The sequence below is a fragment of the Somniosus microcephalus genome, chromosome 18, assembly GCF_052327205.1.
Source record: "Somniosus microcephalus isolate GS21.2 chromosome 18, FLI_Smic_1.0, whole genome shotgun sequence".
Classification (NCBI taxonomy): Eukaryota; Metazoa; Chordata; class Chondrichthyes; order Squaliformes; family Somniosidae; genus Somniosus; species Somniosus microcephalus.
This window is the reverse complement of record NC_141004.1, coordinates 81,470,461-81,495,770: the sequence shown is the minus strand read 5'-3', so window position 1 is coordinate 81,495,770 and position 25,310 is coordinate 81,470,461.

The following is a 25,310-nucleotide window of genomic DNA, read 5'->3' as shown; positions in this document are numbered from 1 at the left end:
AACTCACACCCAGTCCCGTTCACCCATCACCCCCTGTGCTCACTGCCCCGTGCCCTAACTCACACCGAGTCCCGTTCACCCATCACCCCCCGTGCTCACTGCCCCGTGTCCTAACTCACACCCAGTCCTGTTCACCCATCACCCCCTGTGCTCACTGCCCCGTGTCCTAACTCACACCCAGTCCCATTCACCGATCACCCCCCGTGCTCACTGCCCCGTGTCCTAACTCACACCCAGTCCCGTTCACCCATCGCCCCCTGTGCTCACAGCCCCGTGTCCTAACTCACACCCAGTCCAGTTCACCCATCACCCCTGTGCTCACTGCCCCGTGTCCTAACTCACACCCAGTCCCGTTCATCCATCACCCCCTGTGCTCACTGCCCCGTGTCCTAACTCACACCCAGTCCCGTTCACACATCACTCCCTGTGCTCACTGCCTCGTGTCCTAACTTGCACCAAGTCCCATTCACCCATCACCCGCTGTGCTCACTGCCCCGTGTCCTAACTCACACCCAGTCCCGTTCACACATCACCCCCTGTGCTCACTGCCCCGTGTCCTAACTCGCACCCAGTCCCGTTCACCCATCACCCCCTGTGCTCACTGCCCCGTGTCCTAACTCACACCCAGTCCCACTCACCCATCACCCCCTGTGCTCACTGCCCCGTGTCCTAACTCACACCCAGTCCCGTTCACCCATCACCCCCTGTGCTCACTGCCCCGTGTCCTAACTCACACCCAGTCCCGTTCACCCATCACCCCCGGTGCTCACTGCCCCGTGTCCAAACTCACACCCAGTTCCGTTCACCCATCACCCCCTGTGCTCACTGCCCCGTGTCCTAACTCCCACCCAGTCCCGTTCACCCATCACCCCTGTGCTCACTGCCCCGTGTCCTAACTCCCACCCAGTCCCGTTCACCCATCACCCACCTGTGCTCACTGCCCCGTGTCCTAACTCACACCCAGTCCCGTTCACCCATCACCCCGTGCTCACTGCCCCGTGTCCTAACTCACACCAAGTCCCGTTCACCCATCACCCCCTGTGCACACTGCCCCGTGTCCTAACTCACACCCAGTCCCGTTCACCCATCACCCCCTGTGCTCACTGCCCCCTGTCCTAACTCACACCCAGTCCTGTTCACCCATCACCCCCAGTGCTCACTGCCCCGTGTCCTAACTCACACCCAGTCCCGTTCACCCATCACCCCCTGTGCTCACTGCCCCGTGTCCTAACTCACACCCAGTCCCGTTCACCCATCACCCCGTGTGCTCACTGCCCCGTGTCCTAACTCACACCCTGTCCCGTTCACCCATCACCCACTGTGCTCACTGCCCCGTGTCCTAACTCACACCCAGTCCCGTTCACCCATCACCCCCTGTGCTCACTGCCCCGTGTCCTAACTCGCACCAAGTCCCACTCACCCATCACCCCCTGTGCTCACTGCCCCGTGTCCTAACTCACACCCTGTCCCGTTCACCCATCACCCACTGTGCTCACTGCCCCGTGTCCTAACTCACACCCTGTCCCGTTCACCGATCACCCACTGTGCTCACTGCCCCGTGTCCTAACTCACACGCAGTCCCGTTCACCCAACACCCGCTGTGCTCACTGCCCCGTGTCCTAACTCACACCCTGTCCCGTTCACCCATCACCCACTGTGCTCACTGCCCCGTGTCCTAACTCACACGCAGTCCCGTTCACCCAACACCCGCTGTGCTCACTGCCCCGTGTCCTAACTCACACCCTGTCCCGTTCACCCATCACCCACTGTGCTCACTGCCCCGTGTCCTAACTCACACGCAGTCCCGTTCACCCAACACCCGCTGTGCTCACTGCCCCGTGTCCTAACTCACACCGAGTCCCGTTCACACATCACCCCCTGTGCTCACTGCCCCGTATCCTAACTCACACCCAGTCCCGTTCACCCATCACCCCCTGTGCTCACTGCCCCGTGTCCTAACTCACACCCAGTCCCATTCACCCATCACCCCCTGTGCTCACTGCCCCGTGCCCTAACTCACACCCAGTCCCGTTCACCCATCACCCCCCGTGCTCACTGCCCCGTGTCCTAACTCACACCCAGTCCCGTTCACCCATCACCCCCTGTGCTCACTGCCCCGTGTTCTAACTCACACCCAGTCCCATTCACCGATCACCCCCCGTGCTCACTGCCCCGTGTCCTAACTCACACCCAGTCCCGTTCACCCATCGCCCCCTGTGCTCACAGCCCCGTGTCCTAACTCACACCCAGTCCAGTTCACCCATCACCCCTGTGCTCACTGCCCCGTGTCCTAACTCACACCCAGTCCCGTTCACCCATCACCCCTGTGCTCACTGCCCCGTGTCCTAACTCACACCCAGTCCCGTTCACCCATCACCCCTGTGCTCACTGCCCCGTGTCCTAACTCACACCCAGTCCAGTTCACCCATCACCCCTGTGCTCACTGCCCCGTGTCCTAACTCACACCCAGTCCCGTTCACCCATCACCCCCTGTGCTCACTGCCCCGTGTCCTAACTCACACCCAGTCCCGTTCACCCATCACCCCCTGTGCTCACTGCCCCGTGTCCTAACTCACACCCAGTCCCGTTCACACATCACTCCCTGTGCTCACTGCCCCGTGTCCTAACTCACACCCAGTCCCGTTCACCCATCACCCCCGGTGCTCACTGCCCCGTGTCCTAACTCACACCCAGTTCCGTTCACCCATCACCCCCTGTGCTCACTGCCCCGTGTCCTAACTCCCACCCAGTCCCGTTCACCCATCACCCCTGTGCTCACTGCCCCGTGTCCTAACTCCCACCCAGTCCCGTTCACCCATCACCCACCTGTGCTCACTGCCCCGTGTCCTAACTCACACCCAGTCCCGTTCACCCATCACCCCGTGCTCACTGCCCCGTGTCCTAACTCACACCAAGTCCCGTTCACCCATCACCCCCTGTGCACACTGCCCCGTGTCCTAACTCACACCCAGTCTCGTTCACCCATCACCCCCAGTGCTCACTGCCCCGTGTCCTAACTCACACCCAGTCCTGTTCACCCATCACCCCCAGTGCTCACTGCCCCGTGTCCTAACTCACACCCAGTCCCGTTCACCCATCACCCCGTGTGCTCACTGCCCCGTGTCCTAACTCACACCCTGTCCCGTTCACCCATCACCCACTGTGCTCACTGCCCCGTGTCCTAACTCACACCCAGTCCCGTTCACCCATCGCCCCGTGCTCACTGCCCCGTGTCCTAACTCACACCCAGTCCCGTTCACCCATCACCCCCTGTGCTCACTGCCCCGTGTCCTAACTCACACCCAGTCCCGTTCACCCATCACCCACTGTGCTCACTGCCCCGTGTCCTAACTCGCACCAAGTCCCACTCACCCATCACCCCCTGTGCTCACTGCCCCGTGTCCTAACTCACACCCTGTCCCGTTCACCCATCACCCACTGTGCTCACTGCCCCGTGTCCTAACTCACACCCTGTCCCGTTCACCCATCACCCACTGTGCTCACTGCCCCGTGTCCTAACTCACACCCTGTCCCGTTCACCCATCACCCACTGTGCTCACTGCACCGTGTCCTAACTCACACGCAGTCCCGTTCACCCAACACCCGCTGTGCTCACTGCCCCGTGTCCTAACTCACACCGAGTCCCGTTCACACATCACCCCCTGTGCTCACTGCCCCGTATCCTAACTCACACCCAGTCCCGTTCACCCATCACCCCCTGTGCTCACTGCCCCGTGTCCTAACTCACACCCAGTCCCGTTCACCCATCACCCCCTGTGCTCACTGCCCCGTGTCCTAACTCACACCCAGTCCCGTTCACCCAACACCCGCTGTGATCACTGTCCCGTGTCCTAACTCACACCCAGTCCCGTTCACCCATCACCCCCTGTGCTCACTGCCCCGTGTCCTAACTCACACCCAGTCCCGTTCACCCATCACCCCCTGTGCTCACTGCCCCGTCTCCGAACTCGCACCGAGTCCTGTTCACCCATCACCCACTGTGCTCACTGCCCCGTGTCCTAACACACACCCAGTCCCGTTCACCCATCACCCCCTGTGCTCACTGCCCCGTGTCGTAACTCACACCCAGTCCTGTTCACCCATCACCCCCTGTGCTCACTGCCCCGTGTCCTAACTCACACCCAGTCCCGTTCACCCATCACCCCCTGTGCTCACTGCCTCGTGTCCTAACTCACACCCAGTCCCGTTCACCCAACACCCCCTGTGCTCACTGCCCCGTGTCCTAACTCACACCCAGTCCCGTTCACCCATCACCCCCTGCGCTCACTGCCCCGTGTCCTAACTCACACCCAGTCCCGTTCACCCATCACCCCCTGTGCTCACTGCCCCGTGTCCTAACTCACACCCAGTCCCGTTCACCCATCACCCCCCGTGCTCACTGCCCCGTGTCCTAACTCACACCCAGTCCCGTTCACCCATCACCCCCTGTGCTCACTGCCCCGTGTCCTAACTCACACCGAGTCCCGTTCACCCATCACCCCCCGTGCTCACTGCCCCGTGTCCTAACTCACACCCAGTCCCGTTCACCCATCACCCCCTGTGCTCACTGCCCCGTGTCCTAACTCACACCCAGTCCCGTTCACCCATCGCCCCCTGTGCTCACAGCCCCGTGTCCTAACTCACACCCAGTCCCGTTCACCCATCACCCCCTGTGCTCACTGCCCCGTGTCCTAACTCACACCGAGTCCCGTTCACCCATCACCCCCTGTGCTCACTGCCTCGTGTCCTAACTCACACCCAGTCCCGTTCACCCAACACCCGCTGTGCTCACTGCCCCGTGTCCTAACTCACACCCAGTCCCGTTCACCCATCACCCCCTGCGCTCACTGCCCCGTGTCCTAACTCACACCCAGTCCCGTGCACCCATCACCCCCCGTGCTCACTGCCCCGTGTCCTAACTCAGACCCAGTCCCGTTCACCCATCACCCCCTGTGCTCACTGCCCCGTGTCCTAACTCACACCCAGTCCCGTTCACCCATCACCCCTGTGCTCACTGCCCCGTGTCCGAACTCACACCAAGTCCCGTTCACCCATCACCCCTGTGCTCACTGCCCCGTGTCCGAACTCACACCCAGTCCAGTTCACCCATCACCCCCTGTGCTCACTGCCCCGTGTCCTAACTCACACCCAGTCCCGTTCACCCATCACCCCCTGCGCTCACTGCCCCGTGTCCTAACTCACACTCAGTCCCGTTCACCCATCACCCCCTGTGCTCACTGCCCCGTGTCCTAACTCACACTCAGTCCCGTTCACCCATCACCCCCTGTGCTCACTGCCCCGTGTCCTAACTCACACCCAGTCCCGTTCACCCATCACCCCCTGTGCTCACTGCCCCGTTTCCTAACTCACACCCAGTCCCGTTCACCCATCACCCCCTGTGCTCACTGCCCCGTGTCCTAACTCACACCCAGTCCCGTTCACCCATCACCCTCTGTGCTCACTGCCCCGTGTCCTAACTCACACCCAGTCCCGTTCACCCATCAGCCCCTGTGCTCACTGCCCCGTGTCCTAACTCACACCCAGTCCCGTTCACCCATCACCCTCTGTGCTCACTGCCCCGTGTCCTAACTCACACCCAGTCCCGTTCACCCATCAGCCCCTGTGCTCACTGCCCCGTGTCCTAACTCGCACCCAGTCCCGTTCACACATCACTCCCTGTGCTCACTGCCCCGTGTCCTAACTCACACCCAGTCCCGTTCACCCATCACCCCCTGTGCTCACTGCCCCGTGTCCTAACTTGCACCGAGTCCCATTCACCCATCACCCGCTGTGCTCACTGCCCCGTGTCCTAACTCACACCCAGTCCCGTTCACCCATCACCCCCCGTGCTCACTGCCCCGTGTCCTAACTCGCACCCAGTCCCGTTCACCCATCACCCCCTGTGCTCACTGCCCCGTGTCCTAACTCACACCCAGTCCCGTTCATCCATCACCCCCAGTGCTCACTGCCCCGTGTCCTAACTCGCACCCAGTCCCGTTCACCCATCACCCCCTGTGCTCACTGCCCCGTGTCCTAACTCACACCCAGTCCCGTTCACCCATCACCCCCTGTGCTCACTGCCCCGTGTCCTAACTCACACCCTGTCCCGTTCACCCATCTCCCCTGTGCTCACTGACCCGTGTCCTAACTCACACCCAGTCCCGTTCACCCATCAACCCCTGTGCTCACTGCCTCGTGTCCTAACTCACACCCAGTCCCGTTCACCCATCACCCCCTGTGCTCACTGCTCCGTGTCCTAACTCAAACCCAGTCCCGTTCACCCATCACCCCCTGTGCTCACTGCCCCGTGTCCTAACTCACACCCAGTCCCGTTCACCCATCACCCCCTGTGCTCACTGCCCCGTGTCCTAACTCACACCCAGTCCCGTTCACCCATCTCCCCTGTGCTCACTGACCCGTGTCCTAACTCACACCCAGTCCCGTTCACCCATCTCCCCTGTGCTCACTGACCCGTGTCCTAACTCACACCCAGTCCCGTTCACCCATCACCCCCTGTGCTCACTGCCCCGTGTCCTAACTCACACCCAGTCCTGTTCACCGATCACCCGCTGTGCTCACTGCCCCGTGTCCTAACTCACACCCAGTCCCGTTCACCCATCACCCCCTATGCTCACTGCCCCGTGTCCTAACTCACACCCAGTCCCGTTCACCCATCACCCCCTGTGCTGACTGCCCCGTGTCCTAACTCAAACCCAGTCCCGTTCACCCATCACCCCCTGTGCTCACTGCCCCGTGTCCTAACTCACACCCAGTCCCGTTCACCCATCACCCCCTGTGCTCACTGCCCCGTGTCCTAACTCACACCCAGTCCTGTTCACCCATCACCCCCTGTGCTCACTGCCCCGTGTCCTAACTCGCACCCAGTCCCGTTCACACATCACCCCCTGTGCTCACTGCCCCGTGTCCTAACTCACACCCAGTCCCGTTCACCCATCACCCCCTGTGCTCACTGCCCCGTGTCCTAACTCACACCCAGTCCCGTTCACCCATCACCACCTGTGCTCACTGCCCCGTGTCCTAACTCACGCCCAGTCCCGTTCACCCATCACCCTGTGCTCACTGCCCCGTGTCCTAACTCACACCCAGTCCCGTTCACCCATCACCCCCTGTGCTCACTGCCCCGTGTCCTAACTCACACCCAGTCCCGTTCACCCATCACCCCCTGTGCTCACTGCCCCATGTCCTAACTCACACCCAGTTCAGTTCACCCATCACCCCCTGTGCTCACTGCCCCGTGTCCTAACTCACACCCAGTCCCGTTCACCCATCACCCCCTTTGCTCACTGCCGCATGTCCAAACTCACACCCAGTCCCGTTCACCCATCACCCCTGTGCTCACTGCCCCGTGTCCTAACTCGCACCCAGCCCCGTTCACCCATCACCCCCTGTGCTCACTGCCCCGTGTCCTAACTCACACCCAGTCCCGTTCACCCATCACCCCCTGTGCTCACTACCCCGTGTCCTAACTCACACCCAGTCCCGTTCACCCATCACCCCCTGTGCTCACTGCCCCGTGTCCTAACTCACACCAATTCCCGTTCACCCATCACCCCCGTGCTCACTGCCCCGTGTCCTAACTCGCATCCTGTCCCGTTCACCCATCACCCCCCGTGCTCGCTGCCCCGTGTCCTAACTCACACCCAGTCCCGTTCACCCATCACCCCCGTGCTCACTGCCCCGTGTCCTAACTCACACCCAGTCCCGTTCACCCATCACCCCCTGTGCTCACTGCCCCGTGTCCTAACTCACACCCAGTCCCGTTGACCCATCACCCCCTGTGCTCACTGCCCCGTGTCCTAACTCACACCCAGTCCCGTTCACCCATCACCCGCTGTGCTCACTGCCCCGTGTCCTAACTCGCACCAAGTCCCGTTCACCCATCTCCCCTGTGCTCACTGACCCGTGTCCTAACTCGCACCTAATCCCGTTCACCCATCACCCGCTGTGCTCACTGCCCTGTGTCCTAACTCACACCCAGTCCCGTCCACCCATCACCCCCTGTGCTCACTGCCCTGTGTCCTAACTCACACCCAGTCCCGTTCACCCATCACCCCCTGTGCTCACTGCCCCGTGTCCTAACTCGCACCAAGTCCCGTTCACCCATCACCCCGTGCTCACTGCCCCGTGTCCTAACTCACACCAGGTCCCGTTCACCCATCACCCCCTGTGCTCACTGCCCCGTGTCCTAACTCACACCAAGTCCCGTTCACCCATCACCCCCTGTGCTCACTGCCCCGTGTCCTAACTCACACCCAGTCCCATTCACCCATCACCCCCTGTGCTCACTGCCCCGTGTCCTAACTCTCACCCAGTCCCGTTCACCCATCGCCCCCCTGTGCTCACTGCCCCGTGTCCTAACTCACACCCAGTCCCGTTCACCCATCACCCCCTGTGCTCACTGCCCTGTGTCCTAACTCACACCCAGTCCCGTTCACCCATCTCCCCTGTGCTCACTGACCCGTGTCCTAACTCACACCAACTCCCGTTCACCCATCTCCCCTGTGCTCACTGACCCACATTGGCTTCTGGTCCAGCAACGCCTCAAATTAAAAATTCTCATTCTTGTGTTCATGTCCCTCCATGACCTCGCCTCTCTCTATATCTGTAACCTCCTCTGTTAAGTCTGTGTGTTCCAGTTGTATTAAGATTAATTACTGACACAGACTACAAGAATAAGGTTCAACAGGTTTTTACTAGTTGGAGGTCAGGACTATACTAAATACAATATCACTACACAGTACTTATATACCGGTGGTCACCACCGGTATTACGTATACAGCAGCCAGAGAAAGTAGTACATCTCTTAAGCTGGAACAGGCTTAAGTTCTCTTAAGGTGGAACAGGTTACATACACCACAATCCTCCCTTTTTCGCTTCATAGTCATATCCCCATTTAACATAACATAACAACATATATACATATATAACTTCAGGTATAAACAGTTCAAAGCTTCAGTCTCTCAGGAGGCCTTCTGATTCGGTTTGGATAACGCCTTTCAGTGGTCTCTGATTCTTGTTGCTGAGGTGACTCTTCTTGTTGGTTTCCTATGTATTGGACGTCATCATCAGGTACAGTCCCTGCCGAGGTAGATGCTTCAGGTTCATTAACGTCTTCCACAGTTGTCTCTGTCGCAACCATGGGTTCGACCCTTGCTCTTGATTCTACCAGTTGATCCGCATGATGCCTTATCACATTGTTACCAATATCTACTGTGTACATCAGGGGTCCTTGTCTGGCCCGAATTGTTCCGGACTGCCATTTTTCGTTTCCATAGCCCCTTGCCAACACTGGTTGTCTTACGTCGAAACTTCGAGTGGACTTGTTATTAATATGCCGGAACTGTTTGTTTTCCACTTCCCTCCGCACATTTGGTTTTAACAAGTCCAACCTGGACCGCAACCTCCTGTTATAAAACATCATGGCAGGACTTTGGTTAGTCACTGCATGAGCGGCGTTTCGATATGCCATTAGGAATTTGTCCACCTTGTGTTGTAACGTAATCTGATCATCGTTCATGGCCTTTATTGACTTTTTGAATGTTTGGACAAATCTCTCGGCCAACCCGTTTGTCGCCGGATTATATGGGGCAGAGGTATAATGTTTCACCCCATTCTTCTTTAAGAATTTTTGGAATTCTTCCGACACGAACTGTGGTCCGTTGTCTGAACATATCTGTTCTGGCAATCCGTTCCTTGCGAATATTGTTCTTAACACCGCAATTGTCTTTTCTGAAGTAGTGGTATTCATCTTGATCACTTCTGGCCATTTGGAATGTGCGTCCACCGCAATTAGGAACATGGAGTCCATGAATGGACCAGCAAAGTCAATATGTACGCGTTGCCATGGGGCTGAAGGCCATTCCCATGGGTGTAGCGGTGCGATCGGAGGTGCATTTTGCACTTTTTGGCACCCAGCGCAGCTTTTTGTCAACTCCTCTATCTGTTGGTCAATGCCCGGCCACCATACATAAGCCCTAGCAAGACTTTTCATCTTAACTCCCCCCAGATGACCTTCATGCAGTTCCTTTAGAACTCTTTCCCGTAACTTGGGAGGAATAATCACTCTTCTTCCGTGCATCAAAGTACCATGGCAGACGGACAGCTGGTCTCGCCTTGCCGAGAATGCCGGGAACAGAGGATCACCATGTGTTGGCCATCCCTTCACTGTCACCTCGTAAACTCGGGACAGTGTCGGGTCGTTCCTGGTTTCTCTTTCAATACTTGCATTGGTGACTGGTAAACACTCGATGATGGTCAAATGAAATAACTCAACAGGGTCAACTTTCGTCGTCTCTTCTGCTTCAGGTAGTGGCAGGCGCGACAGCCCATCAGCATTGCCATGCTGCTTTGTACCTTTGAATTCTATTTGATATTGATGTGCCCCTAGGAAAAGGGACCATCTCTGGAGTCGCAGTGCTGTCATCACCGAAACACCCTTCTTAGGGTTAAAAATGGATACCAACGGCTGATGGTCTGTCAGAAGTGTGAATTTTTGGCCCTGCAGGTAATGATTAAACTTCTTCACTCCCCATACAAGGCTGAGAGCCTCCTTATCGATCTGCGCATAGTTGCGCTCAGCGGAGGTCAATGATCTGGATGCAAACGCGACTGGCCTTTCCGTGCCATTTGGCAACTTGTGTGAGAGTACTGCCCCAATACCATATGGAGAAGCATCACAAGCCAACCGAATAGGCAGTGTCGGGTTGAAGTGAGCCAACACTTCCACTGAGGTGATCAATTCTTTGCTTTTGCGAAATGCCTTCTTACAGTTTTCGCTCCATTCCCATGGTACCCCCTTCTGTAAAAGAGCGTTCCGCGGGCGCAGTACCGTGGATAGATTCGGTAGAAACTTATGGTAATAGTTAATCAATCCCAGAAACGACCTCAACTGAGAGACATTATCCGGAGCGGGAGCCTTTACAACTGCCTCTATCTTGTCAGGAGACTTATGAAGCCCCACCCGGTCAATGACATGACCACAGTACGAGATCCGCTTCTGAAAGAACTCACATTTCTGCCGATTATCTCTAAGTCCATACTCTTTCAGTCTGTTGAGTACCAGTTCCAAGTTTGCGAGGTGTTCTTCATCACCATCACCTGTAATCAGAATATCGTCCAGGTAACATTGTGTGCCTGGAATTCCCTGTAATACCTGCTCCATGGCCCTCTGCCAAATTGCCGGAGCCGATGCCACTCCAAAAACCAGCCTATTATACCGGTACAAACCTCTATGCATGTTGATCGTGAGGTACTGGTGTGACTCTTCTTCAACCTCCATCTGCAAGTACGCCTGCGCCAGGTCTATCTTGGTGAAGTGTTTCCCGCCAGACAACGAAGCAAAAATATCCTCAATCCGCGGAAGCGGATACTGCACCGTGTGAAGCACCGAATTAATGGTGATCTTGAAATCTCCACAGATGCGAACCTTCCCTGGTTCTCCTGGCTTGTTGCTCGAAGGACGTTTCATAACGGGAACAATGGGCGTAGCCCACTCACTCCAATCTACCTTAGACAGTACACCTGAACGTTCTAGCGCTTCCAGTTCCGCTTCTACAGTAGGTCGTATTGCATAGGGTACCGGTCTGGCTTTGAAAAATTTTGGTTGTGCATGTTCATCAATCTTGATGTTTGCCGTAATTCCTTTCAGTGTTCCCAGTCCTTGCTGGAACACCTCTTTAGCATCATGCAATATTTTGGACAATCGTTTAGGTTTGACATCTGTTTCCCCGGAATCTACCGTTAGTGCTTTTAAGGAGTGCCAGTCCATATTCATTTTCCTAATCCACTCCCGTCCCAGTAGTGGTGGACCTCCTTCAGGTAGCACATATAAGTCCATTACTTGGCTTTCTTCGCCCTTGTGGACCACTTTTACCTCTATCTTTCCGATGGGGTACACTCTTTGCCCCGTGTATGTTTTCAATATAATCTCCGTATCCTGTAGGGGAATATGTTGGAATAACCTTTTGAAATCTTTCTTATTCATGACCGTCAATGCCGATCCAGTGTCCAATTCCATCTTTACTTGGACTCCTGCTATCTGAATAGTGACCCAAATTGTCTGGAGATCTGCATCCTTACCAACGTTGTGTACTCTTAAGCTACCCAGTTCATTACTGCTAGCGTCTGAATCTGACTTCTGTTCGGTCGAACTGGTCTTTGTCACCTTGTGCACCTTTATGTATTTTCCTTGCGGTGACTTTTTATTGCTGGTCTTCTTTCCTGACCGGCATACTTTAGCTATGTGGCCAAGCCTGCCACACGTTCTGCATTCTTGGTTTTTAAACCAACACTGGTTCTGATCGTGTGTTGTCTTTCCACAACGGTAACATTTTACAGTACTCAAACCCAATTTATTTGTACTGAGTTCCGGTGACCGTAGCTGCATTACTGCCGTGCCTCTCGCTGCGGCTTCATGTGCTGCTGCCATAGTGACCGCTTTCTCAAGCGTCAGCTCATTCTCCTCGAGCAGTCGCTTTTGTGTATCTTCTTTTAATAATCCACACACAAATTTATCTCTTAGCGCGTCTGTTAGTCCCGTTCCAAACTGACAGTACTTTGCTAGCTTACGCAATGCCATTAAATATTCAGCATTGCTTTCATCCTTCAGCTGCCTTCTGCTGTAAAATTTAAATCGTTCCGCTAGCATCAGCGGCGTGGGGTTTAGATGATTTTTCAGGACAGTAACAATCTCCTCGAACGTCTTATCCGCCGGTTCATCTGGTGATAAAAGGTGTTTCAATTGCCCGTATGTCTTCGCACCCATTAAGTTTAATAAAGTTAGTGCTTTCTCTGCATCTGGGATTTTATTTGCTTTACAATAATTTTGTATGCGTACTACATACATGGCCCAATCTTTGATGTCGCTATCAAAGGTATTAATGTTCCCATGTTTAGGCATCGTTGCAATTTATTTTATTTATTTATTTTTTTATTTTATCCCAAGATGGCGGCTTCCCGCTCTTGTCTTCGTCCTCCGCCTACAAAATGGCGGTTTTCCCGTGCTTGGCGGTCTTCACCCACTGGCTGCAATGGCGTTTGGCGTGCCGCTGCTGCTCCCCTTTCCCAGCGGTTAGTATCTCCCCCGACGCTGTCTCCGCTTCACCGCGGCTCCCTCGGGCATTCGCGCTTCCCCGATGTCGCGCCTCGCAGCCCTTCTTGCAGGCCGGTTATTAGCACCGGCTGCGTTCGCCTTCACCGCGGCTCTCGTGCCTTCAGTCGCCCCAGACGCTGCGCCTTTTTGGCCCAAAAGCAGCCCGGCCCTTATCACCAGCCGCGATCGATGTCCCCACGCTGCACCTTTCGGCCCGAATGCGGCCCGGCCCTTATCTCCGGTCGCGATCGATCTCACCGCCCTTATTCCTCCGTCTTCCTCCCCCCGTCTGTACAGCCAACGCGGCCGACTTTCTGCTCGCGTCGCTGACCGGCTTACCCACCACCGAGGTAGAAAGAAGATAGCTGACTGCCGCTGATGGAGGCTTCGAGTTCAGGATGTCTTCTGCACTCCGGGTTCTCGATGCCTGCCGCGCGACGTGTCTTCCAGCAGGGTGATGAGGGTGGATGCCTCTCTTCGACGCCCGTTCTGTGGACGAAGCCGCCGTGGATATAAACTGCCGCAGGGTAAGAATCGGACTCGTCGCCACTGTTAAGTCTGTGTGTTCCAGTTGTATTAAGATTAATTACTGACACAGACTACAAGAATAAGGTTCAACAGGTCTTTACTAGTTGGAGGTCAGGACTATACTAAATACAATATCACTACACAGTACTTATATACCGGTGGTCACCACCGGTATTACGTATACAGCAGCCAGAGAAAGTAGTACACCTCTTAAAGTGGAACAGGCTTAAGTTCTCTTAAGGTGGAACAGGTTACATACACCACACTCCAGCCCTTCAATCCCCCCATCAAAATCTCTGTTGCTCTGACTCTGGCCTCTTGTGCACCTCCCTGCTCCCTCTCACCCACCATTGGTGGCTGTGCCTTCAGCTGTCTAAGCCCCACACTCTGAAATCCCATCCTGAAACCTCTTTGACTCTCCACTTCCCTCTCCTCCTTTAAAACCTCTTTAAAACCCACCTCTTTGACCAAACCTATGGCCACTTCTCCGACTATCTTCGTCCATTTTTGTCTGATCGTGCCTCGGTGAAGCAGCTTGGGAGGTTTTTCTGTTAAAGGCGCTTGCTAAATGCAAGTTGTTGCCAGTCTGTGCACATTGAAGACAAGCCAATGGCAAGGCATCGTAGCCATAAGCCCAATGACAGGAGCATCTAAAGGCACCAGGCCCAGGTATGTGTAGGTGTCGCGGCCCTGGGCACGTTGGGGCTGGTCCTCACCCAACCTCCACTTATATCAGGGACATTGTACAGTGATGAGGATGGCTCATTTCCAATCCCTTGGCTCTGGGGCATTAAGCCCAATCCTGTAGATCTGGTTGAGACCAGCAGACTGGAGGTTGGACCTGGTATGCCTGGGCCAGCAGCGCAGCAGATGGTGCATGTCCTAACATGGTGTCAGCTGTGGCTCAGTGGGTCGCACTCGCACCTCTGAGTCAGAAGGTCGTGGGTTCAATTCCCAGCCCAGAGACTTGGGCCCATAATCCAGGCTGATACTCCAATGCAGTACTGAGGGAGTGCTGCACTGTCGGAGGTGCCGTCTCTTTGATAAGATGTTAGACCAAGGTCCTGTCTGCCCTTTCAGGTGGGCGTAGAAGATACCATGGTACTATTTCGAAGAAGAGCAGGGGAGTTCTCCCCGGAGTCTTGGCCAATATTTATCCCTCAATCAACATAACAAAAACAGATTATCTGGCCACTATCACATTGCTGTTTGTGGGAGCTTGCTGTGCACAAATTGGCTGCTGTGTTTCCGACATATTCCTCGTCCTTTTCCACGCCTGCAATTCCTGTGCCATGTGGGAACTCCGGGACGCTTCAGGTGACCTGGATAACCATGTGTGCAGGAAGTGCCTCCAGCTGCTCGAGCTCAAGCTCAGGCTTTCTGGGAAAGATGCAAGAACTTTCGAGGAGTGATAACAGGGCCTTCAAATATCCTAATATAGACTGGGCTAGTAACAGTGTAAAGGGCAAAGGGGGTGAGTATTACCCGAGATGTGTACAGGAGAACTTTCTCAATCAGTATGCTTCCAGCCCAATGAGGAAGGACGCAGTCCTGGGTCTAGTTGTGGGAAATGAAGTGGAGCATGTTTTAGTGGGGGGGAGCATTTGGGAAACAGTGATCACAATATCATGAGGTTTGCAGTAGTTATGGAAAAATCATAGAATCATAGAATGGTTACAGCACAGAAGGAGGCCATTCGGCCCGTCGAGCCCGTGCCGTCTCTCTGCGAGAGCCCTTCAGCTAGTCCCACTCCCCGCCCTTTCCCCGGAGCCCTGAAAATGTTTTTCCTTCAGGTACTTATCCAGCTCCCTTTTGAAAGAAATTGAATCTGCCTCCACCACCCTCTCAGGCAGCGCACTCCAGATCCTAACCCCTCGCTGCGTAAAAAAGTTTTCCCTCATGTCGCCTTTGGATCTTCTGCCAATCACCTTAAATCTGTGTCCTCTGGTTCTCGACCCTTCCGCCAATGGGAACAGTTTCTCTCTATCTACTCTGTCCAGACCCCTCATGATTTTGAACACCTCGATTAAATCTCCTCTCAATCTTCTCTGCTCTAAGGAGAACAACCCCAGCTTCTCTCGTCTATCCACGTAACTGAAGTCCCTCATCCCTGGAATCATTCTTGTAAATCTTTTCTGCACCCTCTCTCAGGCCTTCACATCCTTCCTAAAGTGTGATGCTCAGAATTGGACACAATACTCCAGTTGAGGCTGAACCAGTGGTTTATAAAGGTTCATCATAACTTCCTTGCTTTTGTACTCTATGGGCTGGATTTTAACTCAGGTGTGGGCTGTTGTCGTGTTATCCGAATTTCATGTTTCCCACACAAATCTAAATGGATGTGGGAGATTGATGCAATTTTAACTTAAGTGGCCAATTGATTTCCGATGACGTCATCATTGCTGCTGCATTTAAGGTCCACAGCAAGCCTTGCTTCTTCTGCAGACTGCCAAGCTTCCTCCATTTGGTGTCAGAGGGACCTGCAGGAAAGATGACAAGCGGGAGGGCAGAGCAGAGCAGCTCCTCGCTTTGACGAGGCGGCACTGCAGGCATTGGTGGATGGGGCTAGGGCCAACAGGGAGGTCCTGTTCCCTTCATCAGGGAGGAAGAGGCCTCCCAAGCAGACCAAGGCAGTGTGGATGCAGGTGGTTGAGGAGGTCAATTCCTTGGGAGTCACCCGCAGAACCCGGACACAGTGCAGGAAAAGATTTCATGACCTTCAGCGCACTGGAAAAGTGAGTATGAATTTCCCATTACCCTCAATCTGATCTCCATTGCCTTTCCTCACCAGCACTCAGCTTCAGCAATCTCTTCCTCCACATCCCGCTAGACACTGACATCCATGCACCCTTACCCATTCCCTCTCTCTCTATACTCACATTCACCTAACTATTCCACCATGCAGCCCTCACACTCCCTCTCACTCTGATGCTTTGAACACAACTGACAACACACAGGGAGGGCCCTTGGTAGTGCAACCTCACTCCATCTTTGTCTCCTTCTAAGTATCTATGCTATGCAATCTCTACACTCACTCCTTCATTCTCACTCAACCGCCACTTGTCTCCCTCATTGCAGGAAAAGAGAGCTCACAACAGGAGAGAGCGAGCCAGGACAGGGGGAGGGCCGCCCTCATTAGCCCACCTGACCCCCTGGGAGGAGGCCGTCCTGGAAATCATCGGCATTGAGGATGATTCGCGCGTGGGGGATGGACAGATGGGTGCATCACAGCAAGCTGGTGACAGAAAAGTTTCCCATCTCTCTCTTTGACATTGCATGAGTCGCTGATAATTGTGAAACTATAACAGATGGACTTATGAGCATCTGCAAAAAGCTATGTGCATGTAGCCTTTGCATCACATCTCTTGACTCTTTCCTTTACTCCCCCACAGGACCATCACAAGCATTCGTCCCCCCTAGCCAGGAAGAAGAGGCTGAGCAGCCAGACTCCTCAGAGGAAGCTGCAACCTCTGAGGGTGCAGCGTCACCAGAATTCAGCGCACCCAGCACCAGCGCAGACACTCAAACCTCGGTGGGATCTTCAGGACATAGAGTAGTGTTGTCACCTGGTGTATCACAGCTCACAAGTGAGCATCAGCAGACTGTGGAGACAGGGACAGCAGTGGAGAGTCCTAGTCGGAGGGCGCAGGGCTCTGCCAGCTTGGCTCAGCAGCATGTCGACCCTCTGCCTCTGAGTCCATCCATAAGATCAGCGGTGATGGAACTCCAGGCACAGATGCAGGAGTCTCTGGCAGGTTTTGTCTCTAGGGTCGCTGCGAGTGTGGAGCGAATGGAGGAGTCCATAGTGAACATGAGCAGAGCCTTTGTGGCGTCATTGGCGCATGAACGCATCAACACGGAAAGGATGGCTACCTCTGTGGAAATGATTGCTACCTCTGTGGTAAGGCTGGTTACTGTACAGGAGAGGATGGCTACGATAGAGGAGAGGAGGACTACGGCCATGGAGGAGCTTAGTCGCCAGGGTATGGAAAACATGGTCATTGTTCAGAATAGAATGAAATCTCTTGAGGAGCGATGGGCATCTATTGCACAGAGAAACCAGACCTTCATGGAAGTCCTTCTGAGAAGGACTGCCATTGCAGATACGGGTCCCTATGGCCCCCCTGATGTGCAGCAAGGTTCTCTCCAGCCACTTGCAGGCGCTGAGGGGGACCTGACCCATGAGAGGGAGGTTGGTGGCACACCTCAAGGAAGTGGGGGCTCCTCTCCAAGCGCTCACACTTCCATGCCACTGCAGAGCCCTCGGTCAGAGCCCCACCGGAGTCCACACCCAATGGAGATAGAGGTCTCAACCCCTGCACAGCCGCAGGAGCAGCAGACTTTTGACGAACCCTCACAGGCTCACAACCCCAGAGGACGCCCACCAAAGGTGTCGAGGCAGGAGCAGCAGGAAAGTGAGCAAGGGGCCTCCACATCTGCTGAAGTCACAGGGGAAGCACTATGTAGGAGCACGCGTAAGAGGAAGATAAAGCACAAATAGTCACAAGGGTAGTCACTTGGGTGGAATTTTGTGTTTAGTGTAAAAATGCCATCACGTCGTAATTGTACATAAAAATTCTGATGGCAAATGTTGCAGTTGTGGCGTCTGTCATTTCATTATTGGGACTTCCACATTGAGGCCTTAGGAATACTTGCAACTCTCAGTATGGTGGTCGGAGTGCTAGGAATCTTCTGGTTCTTGGACATTGTCAATGCTCTGGTAAGAAGCTGCGAGGCAAAAGTGTTTGATTGACTAGGATAAGTAAATCTGGCCAGGATGAGTGCGTTCCTTGCATCCCGGGCAGCAATGTTCTCGCGTAATGCTGCCGCTGGTTGATGGGCCTCTGCAGAATGTTTATTTTCGCCCTCCTCCTCCTCATCCTAATCATTTGAGGAGGATATGTGAGGAGCCACTTGGTCCTCAGGAATCTGCAAGCCACGACGCTGTGCCATGTTGTGAAGTGCACAGCAAACCACGACGATTCTGGAGGCCCTGGCTGCTGAGTACTGCAGGGCTCCACCTGATCTATCCAGGCATCTGAAGCACATCTTCAGCAAACCGATGGTTTGCTCGATTATGGCTCTGGTGGACATGTGGCTGGAGTTGTAGCGCTCCTCAGCTTCGTTGGATGGTCTCCTCAATGGCGTCATCAGCCACGTCCTCAGGGGATAGCCCTTGTCTCCATGTAGCCATCCGTTAAGTTGGTCTGGCGGACTGAATAGCGGAGGCACACTAGACCGGCGCAGTATGAAGGAGTCATGGCAACTGCCAGGGTACATGGCACAAACATGCAAAATCTCCTTCTTGTGGTCACACACCAGCTGAACGTTAAGGGAGTGGAAGCCCTTGCGGTTGACAAAAGTACCTGGATTGCGATGGGGTGCCATAAGGGCCACATGTGTGCAGTCAACGATGCCCTGAACCCTTGGAAAGCATGCCAGATGAGCTAATCCAACCGCTCGTGCCATGACACTTGCTCAATCCTTGGTGAAATGGATGTGATTGTGCGCAAGGGCAAAGAGGCCATCGGTTACCTGCGTGATGCAAGTGTGTGCGGCCGCCTGGGAGATGCCGCTGATGTCTACTGCTGATCCCTGGAATGAGCCTGAGGCAAAAAAGTTGAGTGCGGTGGTGACTTTGACGGCCACTGGTAATGATTGTCCACCTGGTCCTCTGGGCAGCAGGTCTTGCTGTAGCATTGCGCAGATGTCAGTCACTACCTCTTGCGAAAGTCGGAGCCGCCTTTGGCACTGCTGCTCAGACATGTTGAGATAGGTGACCCTGCGTCTGTAGACCCTGTTTGGGGGGTATCTCCTGCGCTGACGGGCTTCCAGGCGCTGGGCCCTTCTGGCCTGTGCAGCCTCAGGTGGGTGAGCAGCAGGCCTGGCGCTCCTGCTGCTGCTGTTGCTGGTGCTGCTGTTGTTCCTGGTTCTGCTGCTGCCGCGGCTGGTGCTCGAGCTCCTCTAATGTCCAGATGGCAAGGAAATAAATGGCTCTCATGCTTCTGGTATATGCCTCCATTGAGGAAGCGCTGAGTAAAGGTGGCAAGTGGGGTTTCCCAGTAGGCCACATTGGAGATGGGTGTGAGGCTCCAAACTTCCATAGCTGTGGTTATGCCTTCTAAAAGTTGCCCCAGACCTGAGACCACTAAGTCCTGCCACCTGACTGATCAAATCTCCTCTTTAATGGTTGACCTGCAGTTGATAGTCAGCAATCCAATCGTGCTCCCGCCAGGTTTCACATTCGTATTTCCCACCAGGCGTGTTTTACTTGGGAAAAGGTTTAAAGTTGCAAGGGCCTTTCAAAATAGGATTATAGAGGCCATTTAGTGGTTGTTAAGGGCCTTAACGACCAGTCCCGCCTGTTGGATGCGGGACGGAGTCGAGACCATCAGACACGCCTGAGTTAAAATTGCTCGGAGTCGGGAACCAGGCGGGGCGGGGGGGTCCCGACCCCCCAGTTTTTGCGATTTTTTTAACCCCCCGCATGCCTCCAAGCCCGACTCCACGACTCAATGAAAATCGAGCCCTACACCTCTATTTATGAAGCCCAGGATCCCATATGCTTTTTAACCGCTTTCTCAACCTGCCCTGCCACCTTCAACGATTTGTGCACATATACCCCCAGGTCTCTCTGTTCCTGCACCCCCTGTAGGATTGTACCCTTTAGTTTATATTTCCTCTCCTCGTTCTTCCCACCAAAATGTATCACTTCACACTTTCCTGTGTTAAATTTCATCTCCCACGTGTCCGCCCATTCCACCAGCCTGTCTGTGTCCTCTTGAAGTCTATCACTATCCTCCTCACTATTCACTATACTTACAAGTTTTGTGTCATCTGCAAATTTTGAAATTGTGCCCTGTACACCCACATCCAGGTCATTAATATATATCAAGAAAAGCAGTGGTCCTAGTACTGACTCCCGGGGAACACCACTGTATACCTTCCTCCAGTCCGAAAAACAACCGTTCACCACTACTCTCGGTTTCCTGTCACTTAGCCAAAGGACGAGGAAAAGTCAAATGTGAAAAAACTCAACTGGAGGCGAGCTAATTTCAATGAGTTGAATATGAATCTGGTCCAGGTGGATTCGAATCAAAGATTGTCGGATAAAACAGTAAATGAGCAATGGGAGATCTTCAAAGAGGAGATAGTTCAGGTAGAGCCTAGGCACATTTCGATGAGGGGCAAAGCTAGATCCCCCTGGATGACTAAAAGTGTGGTGTATGTGCCTTTAAGAGCAATTGTGGTGTATGTGCCTTTAAGAGCCCCAGGTGTGCGTAATGCCGGTAATTGCCACTTGGGCTATATAAGCCTGTGTATTGTGTATATCCTTTAGAAAACCCCCCCCAGACTTGCTTAGTAAATACTTATGAACCAACTCCTGTCTTCAGTGTCTTTATCTACACACGGACACTACAGTGGCGACGAAGTGGAAACGGACTTACCTGCAATTCGGCAGCACCTCAAGGACATCGATTCCTCCAGCGTCCAGAAGACTCAAGGAAGTAAGAGAAACTGTGGTTTCACCAGCTGGCCAAGCTGGTGGCAGGTACTGCGCTAATCCTTCCTGGGCGTCAGGCTGGGGCTCCAGCGTCGGGCTCTACAGCTGAGACAGGCAGCGAAATCGGAGGCAAGCAATAACGGACTGGGAGGGTGCACTCGAGAGACGGCCGGCGCGGCAAGCAGGTCAGCGTTTAGACCTCCGTCGGGAACGAGTCTCCAACAGTGAATAAACAGAAACCACAGTAAAACAGCGTTGTTATCGATAGCAGCGGTGGGAAAGCGCGGGAAGCGCCATATCGTTGCTACAGAGAAAAAAAAAAGCGCGGGAAGCGCCATATCTTTTCTGAAATGCCTAAATCTGGTAATATTGAGGCTTTTGATGGCGAAATAGAAGATTGGACCACATACGTGGAAAGAGTAGAGGTTTATTGCACTGCAAATGGAATAACAGATGAAAAAAAAGCTTCAGTACTTCTGAACTTAATGGGCGCGAAGACATACGGGCTGTTACGAAATTTAATCACTCCAGCCAAACCAAAGGACAAGACTTTTAAAGAAATTGTTGATACCCTGCAGGAGCATTTAAACCCAACACCGCTGCTGATAGCGGAACGATTCAAGTTCTTCAAGAGAAATCAACACAAGAATGAAAGTAACGCTGATTACCTAACCGAATTAAGAAAGCTATCAAAGTACTGCCAATTCGGAGCAGGACTATCGGATTATCTTCAAGACAAATTTGTTTGCGGTCTCTTAAGTGAAGGAACACAAAAAAGACTGCTTTCTGAAAAAGATTTAACATTGGACAAAGCTATCAGTATGGCTGTATCATACGAAGCAGCAGCAAAAGGAGCTGCAGAGATACAACAAGAGACACAGGACTTCAGCACCCATAAAATGACACAGGAGTTCGGAAGATGTTATCGCTGCGGCAGATCCACCCATAACCAGAGGGACTGCTGGTTCAAGGGCAAAGCATGCAGGCAATGTGGTAAGATTGGACACATTGCACGGGTATGCCAATCTGGACAAAATAAATCCACTGACAGAAAACAAAAAATCAATAAAGAAAAGTACAGGAAGGTACAAATGATGACGGACAATAGCTCCGAAGACCAGAATAGCGATAGCGACTCCGGAAACAAGAGACTAAGCTGTCTCAAATTACATAATGTACTTGCCAAAGAGGATTACCAAACCATTTGGGTTACCCTCACAATAGCAGGGTCCCCAGTTAAAATGGAGCTAGATACAGGATCAGCTCTAACCGTAATAAATCGACGAGATTACAAGAGGCTATTTTCGCATATACCTCTAAAAGACACATCCATTATCTTAAAAACATATAGGGGGCAGAAAGTCTACCCCAAAGGAAAAATAAGGGTGCCTGTGGTATACAACGGCAAAGAAATACAAAAGTTGTATTTATACATTCTACAAGATGGTGGTCCACCATTGTTGGGACGTGAATGGATAAGGAAGATACGTTTAGACTGGCACTCCATTCAGGCACTGACGGTGACCAGTAAGGAAAAAAACAATGATGACATCATACCTGAGCGATTAAAAGACATCTTGGCCAACGCCAAAGAAGTGTTTCAAGAGAAACTAGGAACCTTGAAAGGCATCACCGCCTCAATAAAAGTGGAAGATACAGCAATTCCAAAAATTTTTAAGGCAAGACCGGTGCCATACGCAATACGTCCGGCAGTCGAGGCAGAGCTGAAGAATTTGGAAAAGGCAGGCGTATTATCCAAAATAGATTGGAGCGAATGGACAACACCCATCATTCCAGTCATGAAAAAAACATTGAAAAATAACTCTGAGGAACAGAAAAAAATTCGCATCTGTGGGGACTTTAAGGTGACTGTAAACCCGGTCCTTCACACGGTACAGTATCCTCTTCCGAGGATAGAAGATATTTTCGCCTCACTATCCGGAGGGAAACGTTTCACAAAAATTGACTTGGCACAGGCATATCTACAGATGGAGGTTGAGGAGACCGCTAAAAAGTATCTCACAATAAACACACACAAAGGCCTGTACCAGTACAATCGACTGGTTTTTGGAATAGCATCAGCTCCAGCTATCTGGCAAAGAGCTATGGAGCAAGTCCTGCAAGGGATTCCGGGGACTCAATGCTACCTAGACGACATCCTTATAACAGGAGAAAATGACAACGAGCACCTTGCCAATTTGGAGCAGGTGCTCACTAGGCTGAAAGAACGGGGCCTACGAGCAAATCGCCCCAAGTGCGAATTTTTCCAAAATCAGATATCATATTGTGGCCACATAATTAATACGGAAGGGTTGCATAAGTCACCTGAAAAAATTGAAGCAGTTATAAAAGCCCCAGCGCCTGAAAATGTTTCACAATTAAGGTCATTCCTGGGATTAATAAATTACTATCATAAATTTTTACCGAACTTATCAACTATTCTACACCCTCTTAATGATCTTCTACAGACAGGAGTGATTTGGAAATGGAACGAAGACTGTAAATGTGCCTTCCATAAATGTAAAGACTTAATCACATCCGAGAAAATTTTGGCTCATTACAACCCATCACTACCAATCAGACTGGCGTGCGATGCATCCCCTTACGGCATAGGAGCAGTATTGTCCCATAGATTCCCTGATGGCTCGGAACGGCCGATAGCTTTTGCGTCACGCTCATTGAACTCAGCTGAGCGTAACTATGCCCAGATAGACAGGAAAGCACTCAGCCTGGTATGGGGAGTGAAGAAATTCAACCATTACCTACACGGACAAAAATTTACCTTGCTGACTGACCATCAACCCCTCATCTCCATATTCAACCCTAAAAAAGGTGTCCCCATTATGACGGCATAAAGACTACAGAGGTGGTCCCTTTTTCTAGGGGCACACCAATACAACATTGAATACAAAGGGTCAAAACAGCATGGGAATGCTGACGGTTTATCATGCCTACCGTTGCCAACGATAGAAGAGGCACCTACAGTAGACCCAGTAGAGATATTCCACTCTACCATAGTGGAATGTCTACCGGTGACAAATTCTGCCATTGAAAGGGAGACAAGAAATGACCCTACTCTCTCACGGGTCTACGATTTAACAGTGAAGGGATGGCCAGCACATGGCGAACCACTGGTGCCAGCATTCTCGCAAAGAAGAGAACAGCTGTCAGTGTGCCGAGGAACCTTGATGTGTGGATCCAGAGTGGTGATTCCACCCAAACTCCAGGATAAAGTGCTAAAGGAGCTTCACGAGGGGCATCTGGGTGGAGTGAAAATGAAGAACCTAGCTAGGGCGTTTGTATGGTGGCCAGGTATCAATGGAGACATCGAAGACATGACCAAGAGCTGCCTAGGATGCCAGAAGGTCCAAAATGCTCCGCCACAGGCCCCTCTACATCCATGGGAGTGGCCCTCATCTCCCTGGCAAAGGGTGCACATCGACTTTGCTGGTCCATTTATGGACTCAATGTTCTTGATCGCAGTTGATGCACACTCCAAGTGGCCGGAGGTAATAAAGATGTCCTCCACCACCACGGAAAAAACCATCACAGTATTAAGGACCATATTTGCCAGGAATGGGCTGCCGGAGCAGATATGTTCTGATAATGGACCGCAATTTGTGTCCGAAGAATTCAGAAAGTTCTTAAAAAACAATGGGGTAAAGCACTACACGTCCACCCCATACCATCCCGCCACCAATGGATTGGCTGAAAGGTTTGTCCAGACCTTCAAGAAGGCCATCAAGGCCATGGGTAATGAAGACATAAAACTTCAGCACAAGGTGGATAACTTCTTATTTGCATATAGGAATGCAACGCATATGGTTACTAACCAAACTCCCGCCATGATGTTCTACAATAGAAACCTAAGATGCCGGCTGGATTTGGTCAAGCCCAACATCCGAAGGGACGTGGAGAACCGGCAGTTTCAGGGCATGAATGAAAGGCCAACTAGGGCCTTCCAGATAGGCCAACCGGTTTTGGCCCGGGACTACCGTACCGAGAAATGGCAGCCTGGAACTATCTGCACACGATTAGGACCACTGATGTATAGCGTGGACATCGGAGACAGCATAATAAGGCGCCATGCTGACCAAATCATCAAGCCATCCGAAAAGGGACAACCTACACCACCACTCTATACATCTAACGATGAAGTAGAGATAC